Raw genomic sequence first — 9,023 nt, 5'->3', positions numbered from 1 at the left:
ATAATTCAGAAATGAGTATTTAGATTTTAAGCCATTCAATGGACTCGTTAAGTCCTTTCTTATCACTTTGTGTTATAAAGATGAGTCTTTGTTCTTTTTTAAGAAGAATTCTACTTTTAGTATGGTGATCGTTCCCTTTGATCATTAGCAATACGGTCCATTTGAAATCTTCGTATCCGTGTTTGGCTTCTGAAAAATGTTTTACTAGAGGGGCATTTACTGTTTTGTTCTTAAGACAGCTTTTGTGTTCTTGCATTCTTACTTTTACTTTTCTGTTTGTTTTTCCTATATAATGTTTGTTGCGGGGACAGGTAATCATATAGAGGACATATTCCGAATTACAATTTGTGAACTTTTTTTGTTTCCACATTTCTGGTAGTCCTATATCTACTTCTTTAGTTTTTTGTGTTTGTTTACACATCATACATTGACCGCATGGATAATGGCCCACAATTGGGTCGTTGCCCCAAATTTGTGTGAGGCTTGGCGTAGAGGGTCTAATAGTCTTTAGTTTGCTATTGCTCACTCTGTTACCTATAGTGGCTGATTTTTTATATGCAAACATAGGTATTGGTATTGATGAATTGCCCTTTTCAAAGATTTTCCATTGTTTCTTAACTATTTGATTGATTTTGAGACTCAAATTAGTGAAGGTATTCACACATACAAGGCGATCGTTGGTAGGTTGTTTACACTTATCTTCCAATAAGGCGTCGCGGTTGTTATTGAATGCTCTCTTTGCGGATTTCCTCACTAGTTTTTTAGGATACCCTCTTTGTCTAAGTTTTGCAGCTAGGTTCTCGGCTTCTTTTTCAAATGCTGGTTTTTGGCTGCTATTCCTTTTTAGACGTAAAAATTGGCCATAGGGTAAATTGTCTCTTAAATGTTTAACGTGATGGCTTTCGTAATGTAACAGGGAATTTTTCTCTGTGGGTTTGTGGAAAGGTTTCACTAGTAGTCGGCCTTCTTCATGATAGATAGTAAGGTCTAAGAAGTCGATCGAGTGTTTTTGAATGTTGATAGTAAACTGCAGATGTCGATTGCAGCTATTAAGCCAGTTGAGGAATTCTTCAGCTTTTTCTGCTGTTCCTGTCCAGACCATAAGTATATCATCAATATACCTTGCCCACGATTGAATATTGTCTTTAAATGGGTTTGTCATGTAAATGTATTGTTTTTCGAAAAATTCGACAAACAGATTTGCTAGGCTGGGGGCCATAGTGGCTCCCATTGCTGTGCCCTCAACCTGTTGGTAAAAGGTTTCGTGAAATTCAAAATAATTTCGTGTCAGTGCAAGTTCTATGCACCAAAGGATGAATGAACTTGGTACAGGGTCGTTGTCTAGTCTGTTGAGTAGAATTTCGCTTATTGTTTCTAATGTGGCTTGTTGTGGAATATTGGTGTATAAAGAAACAATGTCTAACCCTATTAAGTAGGAATTCTCAGGGTTATATGGTAGATTTTCATACTTAATTATCACGTCTTTGGTGTCTTTTAAGTATGATTTCATTTTAACCACGTAGTCTTTCAGATAGTGGTCCGCGAATTTAGAAAGAGGTTCCAAAATGGAATTAATACCCGAAACTATAGGCCTACCCGGTGGATTAATTAGTGACTTATGTATTTTGGGTAGGCAGTAGAATTTTGGTGCGCTGGGTTCTGGATTGTTTAAAAATGCCCATTCTTGTTTGCTGATCCAGTTCCTTTCTAGAGCTTTGGTGGTCTTCAGTTCTATCATTTGTTGTAAATCTTTAGTGGGATCCTTACTTAGTTTTTTGTAATAGTTTCCATTTGCTAGTTGTTTTTGACATTCTGCAATATAGTCGTTCTTATTGAGCATTACGATCGCTCCGCCTTTATCAGCTCTCTTGATGATAATTTTGTCATTAATCGCTAGTGATTCCATGGCTAGTCTTTCTTGTGTCGTTAGATTATGGTACATTGGTATATTCTGTAGTTCTAACTTGGTAACATCTGCCAGGACTTTCTTCTCAAAAATTATTGATTCTGGAGAATAAGTGTAAGTTGGTGGACAGAAGGTTGAAGGATTCCTTAGGCCTGAATGGTTCACTGTATTAGGTTCTTTTGGTATGGCTGGTTCTGTGGCGAAAAACTCTTTAAGTCTAATCTTACGCATGAATTTAAAGAATTCTATGCGGAACTGGAAAGGGTCGTGTTTATTAGAGAATACAAACCCTAAACCTTTCTCCAAAAGTTGTTTTTCAGTGTTGGTTGGTTCATAAGTAGATAGATTGACTAAAAGTTGTTGCCGCTTCGGAGGTATCTCTGGTCTCCGTTCCGATTGCCCCTGTTGGGGCCTTTGTATAAAAAAGGTTGTGTGCTTGGATTCCCTCTTCTTTGTCTATAGTTCGGGTTTCCTCTTCCTCTAGTTGGTGGATTACCGGAAGGGCCTGGGTTGGTATTATCTGGGTCATTACTGGAGTTACTCGAACTATATGATGTAGCTCTAAATCTAACTCGTCTATTTTGGCGTGGCTGGCCATATGTAGGTATTGCTTGTGTTTTATATCCATCTTTAGTGTAGGGGTATGCTTTCTCATGTGAGTAGTTGGCAAGGTCTTTTTTAAGTCTTTGTATTCTTTCTAAGGTGTTTGTTTGTTTGAAATCTTTCATTTCTTTGTCGATTTCTTCTATTCTTTTCTTTAATGCATCTAGAGCGATCAGTTTTTTAATGTCGTCTTCTAATTTTTTAAGGTCGATCTCTATTTTGCTTGTGGTTTCTTTGGCTGTGTCTATTATGAGTATAAGCCAGTCTCTCCCGCAGCGATTCGCAATATAGCTCCATTGTAATACGAATTTAGGGTTATCTAGAAATAGTCGTGGTTCATTTGGTACAGTTAACCCTTGTGGTAGGGCCTTGTTTTTAAGATATTCTAGCATTATGGCTCCATGTAGTTCTGTTCTGATCAGTCTTTTACGTAATTGGATTATTTCATCCCAATCGTTAAGTTTGTCACTATTTTCTTCTAATTCGCTATTGTTAATGATTGAGACGGCATTCATAAGTGCCGTGGCATAATCATCGCTATAAGCGAGTAGTCTTTCGTCTGTCATTTTGAACAGAGCTAAAGAGGTGTATATCTTAGGTATTTAGTAAAGTCAGTAGGCTCTGGGGTCCCTCTCACACAGAGGAAAGAACGGATCACTACACTGAGTGAGTCTCCGTGACTAATTAGCCACTATAGAAGAGGGAAAAACAATGAGGAGATCCCAAACGTCCACAAATGTGGAATCCTACCTTAAATTTGGGAGAGTTAAAGGATTAGCAATATAAGGAAGGTAGGAAAAGGGAATTGTCAACAGTCACTTATTCTCTAAATGATAAATTCACATTTAGAAAAGATATAAAAAAACTTTAATAGTAATAATTTTAAGTTAAACATTGTACATATATAGATACACAAAAAATTTCTTTTTCAAACACTCTAAAATGCATGCATGGTCAAAACCTTTACAAAGACTAATTAAGACTCGTAGTTCTAAAAAAATTAGGAGCATATGGTGGTCTAGCTGTTAGTATTTAACCTAAGCTTTGGGTCCTGTAGTTTATCGTAGGGTATTAGATCTTGTTAGATCTCTAGCTATTTCTGTGCAATCTAGTTAGACTCATAGATTGCCAACTCAACATGTTTCAGTCCTCTATATCGGGTGTAGGGACTTTCTTCAGGAGTAGTCTTAAACATCCATATTGAGTGATCAGTCAGATTGTCTGGAATCTTCTTTAGATGAAGAGTCTTTAGTTAAAAAGAGAGGTGACTGTTGACAAAACCAGAAAACCAGAGTCAATATTATATAGTATTCTGGTAACACAATTTAGGGTGTTATGAAGCGGAATTAGATAGATAAATTACCTTTCCGTTCTTGTGTAGGGGCTCCCTTTGTTGGTAGAGATAAATCCACATATGTTGGACACGTTCTCTTGGGGGAATATGTATTATTCCTTAGGTACCTGAAATAGGTTAAATAAGGGAGTCATTAGATCCGTTTTTCTCTTTGGGTCGGGATTAGCCAAAGTCCTAAATAAACAACCTAATGTTGATTAGTAGCCATGATGTAATTGGCGTATATTGCCTTTCATTCCTACCTTTTCAGGCGTGGGTAGGGTATTTCTTTCTAGTCTCTACCGGACGCTTGGAAAGTCGTCGCTGCGGGGCGGGCCATTTGATTTTCAAAGCTCGTGTGCGGCGTCTAGAGGGTCAAAAGTACCTATTAGTTATGCCGTTGTGTCAAATGTTATAATGCGGAAACCTGTTGTTATTATAAAACTGTTTACCTTTGTTTCGCGGCAAAATTGCGTGTTTGTGCCCTTTCCTGGTCAATCCCTTGTTCCTAACTTGCGAAGGGTGTTCTCCTGGGCGGTCTGGTTGATGAGCCTTATTGGAAGATAAGTGTAAACAACCTACCAACGATCGCCTTGTATGTGTGTATGTGTGAATACCTTCACTAATTTGAGTCTCAAAATCAATCAAATAGTTAAGAAACAATGGAAAATCTTTGAAAAGGGCAATTCATCAATACCAATACCTATGTTTGCATATAAAAAATCAGCCACTATAGGTAACAGAGTGAGCAATAGCAAACTAAAGACTATTAGACCCTCTACGCCAAGCCTCACACAAATTTGGGGCAACGACCCAATTGTGGGCCATTATCCATGCGGTCAATGTATGATGTGTAAACAAACACAAAAAACTAAAGAAGTAGATATAGGACTACCAGAAATGTGGAAACAAAAAAAGTTCACAAATTGTAATTCGGAATATGTCCTCTATATGATTACCTGTCCCTGCAACAAACATTATATAGGAAAAACAAACAGAAAAGTAAAAGTAAGAATGCAAGAACACAAAAGCTGTCTTAAGAACAAAACAGTAAATGCCCCTCTAGTAAAACATTTTTCAGAAGCCAAACACGGATACGAAGATTTCAAATGGACCGTATTGCTAATGATCAAAGGGAACGATCACCATACTAAAAGTAGAATTCTTCTTAAAAAAGAACAAAGACTCATCTTTATAACACAAAGTGATAAGAAAGGACTTAACGAGTCCATTGAATGGCTTAAAATCTAAATACTCATTTCTGAATTATTTGGAAAAAACGACATCCAATAGAACTACTTTGCTAGAGATCTACTAATGTTTCTCACTACACCGAACCTGATTGCCAGTAAAATAAGACACTAGCCAGCTATCCTCGTAGGACGTTACAACACCACAAAAGAAGGACTAACACAGAGAACCAGGCACTCATGTATTTATACACCCAACATGGCAGCCTACTCAGGTTTCCCAACGGCACCAACAGACGTTCGGCGGCTCATCAACCAGACCGCCCAGGAGAACACCCTTCGCAAGTTAGGAACAAGGGATTGACCAGGAAAGGGCACAAACACGCAATTTTGCCGCGAAACAAAGGTAAACAGTTTTATAATAACAACAGGTTTCCGCATTATAACATTTGACACAACGGCATAACTAATAGGTACTTTTGACCCTCTAGACGCCGCACACGAGTTTTGAAAATCAAATGGCCCGCCCCGCAGCGACGACTTTCCAAGCGTCCGGTAGAGACTAGAAAGAAATACCCTACCCACGCCTGAAAAGGTAGGAATGAAAGGCAATATACGCCAATTACATCATGGCTACTAATCAACATTAGGTTGTTTATTTAGGACTTTGGCTAATCCCGACCCAAAGAGAAAAACGGATCTAATGACTCCCTTATTTAACCTATTTCAGGTACCTAAGGAATAATACATATTCCCCCAAGAGAACGTGTCCAACATATGTGGATTTATCTCTACCAACAAAGGGAGCCCCTACACAAGAACGGAAAGGTAATTTATCTATCTAATTCCGCTTCATAACACCCTAAATTGTGTTACCAGAATACTATATAATATTGACTCTGGTTTTCTGGTTTTGTCAACAGTCACCTCTCTTTTTAACTAAAGACTCTTCATCTAAAGAAGATTCCAGACAATCTGACTGATCACTCAATATGGATGTTTAAGACTACTCCTGAAGAAAGTCCCTACACCCGATATAGAGGACTGAAACATGTTGAGTTGGCAATCTATGAGTCTAACTAGATTGCACAGAAATAGCTAGAGATCTAACAAGATCTAATACCCTACGATAAACTACAGGACCCAAAGCTTAGGTTAAATACTAACAGCTAGACCACCATATGCTCCTAATTTATTTAGAACTACGAGTCTTAATTAGTCTTTGTAAAGGTTTTGACCATGCATGCATTTTAGAGTGTTTGAAAAAGAAATTTTTTGTGTATCTATATATGTACAATGTTTAACTTAAAATTATTACTATTAAAGTTTTTTTATATCTTTTCTAAATGTGAATTTATCATTTAGAGAATAAGTGACTGTTGACAATTCCCTTTTCCTACCTTCCTTATATTGCTAATCCTTTAACTCTCCCAAATTTAAGGTAGGATTCCACATTTGTGGACGTTTGGGATCTCCTCATTGTTTTTCCCTCCCCAGAAATAATCCTGTCATGATTTTCACCTGAACAGCTGCAGGGTGGTGCCCATCATGTCCATGCATTTGATAGCCCAAATTGGGAATTTGAAATGTGATTTTAAATGTGCAGAAACACCCACTGATTTGTGAAAATGCACAAAGGGTAGAAAAAGGGCGTCTGAAGGAGTGCATCTAAGAAGCGCTTCTTTGTGGATTGGGCTGCTTCTTTTTTTGGTGCAAGTGATGCCATACACAAGTGCATCTCATCACTTGTGCCGAAAAATATTTTAAAACTCTGCTACATTTGCTTTTCTATACAAATGTACACAGGTGGTTTGTTCAGGGTATGTTTTTGTAATATTGCACATATATGGTCAACAAGACAAAGGGGCTCATTATAAGGTTACCCGTATGGGCTGGAAACAGGACTGTGGATTATGCGGATAGTTATAAAAGTCAATGGATTATGGTCCTTATTGTGCCACCGGGAGATTCCAATTCCGGCGGCCCGGGATGTCAGGTGCTGGTAAAATGCAAGTCCCCATTTCCATCAAGTCCCATAGGACTCTATGGGAGTGGGGGCTCGGAAGCGACTGCACCGTTGTTAACGGCACCGGTGCTTCCATGAACGGTCTGCCTACTGTGGCCACTGCACCTGGCAGGGACAGACCTCTTGAGTACAGCAGCCACTGTAGGCAGACACGTAGTTTGCCAGTCCGGAAACAAGGGTGCTGGTGAGCTTACCGGCACCCTTTTCTCTGGACCGGAAAACTCACAATGTGGCCCAGTGTCTCCAAATCGACAAGTTACCAATGCAGATCAGTCTGGGCACCTCTATGTAACAGCAATGTACTCTTAATAAAACACCTTGGTAATGGTTCCATTCAATGCCACTTCTCCCCCTCTTTTGCTCCCCTACACTAGCTCTTCTTACCAATCCCAGCACCAGAGTCTAGATTATAATGATGCACCAGTCATTGCCAGACAGTATGATATTAGCCCCTTTCTCTACCACTGCTTGGCTGATAACTCTCATATGAACATATACATTGGGCTGCCGGTGGAAGCAAGGGCAGGATCCTATGTGCCAATGGTTTCCTGTTTTGTGTTGAAAGTGTTTTTACTATCTGTTTTTCTGCAAATGTTACTGACTGTTTTAGAGAGTAAATGTGGCTACTACCATGCTTTTCTGTATGGCTTCTACCAAAATCTCCATCCCTTGTCCCCTAACCTTAAGCCTCTGGATGTCGCCACTATGTACAGTGCTATGTGGCTCCCTGCTTTTAAATCTAATGCGCACATTCCGGAAAATCATTTGTGAGGTACGCACACTACTTGTGGTAAATATGTGTGGCTATCTGGTTGGGTAGAAATTAAGCCTCTTTCTGGTGAGCAAAGGAGAACACACAAATTATACTAGTGCCGCGCTGCAATTCAAAAATGGTTTTATCCATAAAAACAACTTATTATAGTTCACCTCTGAGGATCAAAACAAAGCTTTCTCCTCCAAAGCCAAGTACTACCTAGGGTCTTAAAGTGCTGAAACGTTCCTTGTGTAGGCAAATTGTGACCCCCTCACCCCACATATAAACCAGACCTTGGTCTTTGGTAGAGGTGGTGAAATTGTGATTCCCATGCTGCTGCTGTGCAGTAATTCAAAGAGTCTGCCATTTGCTAGGAGTCCTTTCTCCTGTGAAAATCCTATTACTATGTAAATTCTCAGTAAATTCGCCTCGGATGGAATCTTGATGTAGAATCTCTTAATATAAATGTAGAATGATTACAAATTGTTGGAGGTATTCTTGGTGGCGAAAAAACATACAGGGGCACAAGTTCAAACAACATGTCTTTATCCAGAAAATACATATCAGGTAAAAATCGAATGGCAACGGGACAGGCCTTTCATGAACCTTGATTAACGAAAGTCTGTTGCAGAGTAGAATCCCACCTTTCAAGGAGATCTACCTTTCCTTCCTGAGTTAATATCACTGACAAAGTTGCTCAATTGTATGGAAATGTACGAGTGCCGCTACATCATTATCATGTACATGAAGGATAAGCCTATGCGAGATAGCTGCTATGTAAAAGAAAGATGCAGATTTTTAAGATAAGTGCCTGCCAGTGGAAATGATAAGATATTGTACTTTGCCAACTGTTGTCTCATAATTGTCTCGGGATAAGTTTGCATTGACTTCTAATCGGGATTGCTTGATACGTGTGTTGTAGTGGCTAGTGTATTTAAAAGGACCATCAGAGCAATGGCAGGGATAGGAATACATGATCATCATCAGTACAAGAATAAGCTGGAAAACATTGCTTTCTTGAAATGTGCAAAGCCAAACGTTGATGGCCGAGAGGTTTTGAATACATCATAATCACAGGCACAGATCTCAGCAACCCTCCAGACCACGGCTTTTCAGCCTGCAAAGCCATTACAGAAGGGGAAAAACCATATGCAAATCAGGATTTATCCCACCCCAAAAGAGGCAGCCCAGCCCGAACTGGTAGATCACAC

At 39.1% G+C, this 9,023-nt stretch overlaps 2 long non-coding RNA genes across 2 annotated transcripts; one reads left to right on the top strand and one right to left on the bottom strand.

Annotated features, from left to right (window-relative positions):
• Positions 1 to 3,720: 3,720 nt before the first annotated feature.
• On the bottom strand, positions 3,721 to 4,192 carry LOC138569027 (uncharacterized). Its single transcript, XR_011303065.1, has 3 exons — positions 4,106 to 4,192; positions 3,873 to 3,970; positions 3,721 to 3,777 (listed from the first exon to the last, which is right to left on the bottom strand). It is a non-coding gene; the product is annotated as an uncharacterized lncRNA (long non-coding RNA).
• A 576-nt stretch (positions 4,193 to 4,768) lies between these two features.
• Positions 4,769 to 6,012, top strand: LOC138569026 (uncharacterized). The gene is made up of 4 exons (XR_011303064.1): positions 4,769 to 5,438; positions 5,524 to 5,627; positions 5,763 to 5,860; positions 5,956 to 6,012. It is a non-coding gene; the product is annotated as an uncharacterized lncRNA (long non-coding RNA).
• The last annotated feature ends 3,011 nt before the right edge of the window (positions 6,013 to 9,023 follow it).

This window comes from Ambystoma mexicanum, chromosome 2q (genome assembly GCF_040938575.1).
Source record: "Ambystoma mexicanum isolate Mex_15411 chromosome 2q, UKY_AmexF1_1, whole genome shotgun sequence".
Classification (NCBI taxonomy): domain Eukaryota; kingdom Metazoa; phylum Chordata; class Amphibia; order Caudata; family Ambystomatidae; genus Ambystoma; species Ambystoma mexicanum.
Note: the sequence above shows the minus strand (reverse complement) of the source record. Positions and strands in the feature narration are given on the sequence as shown.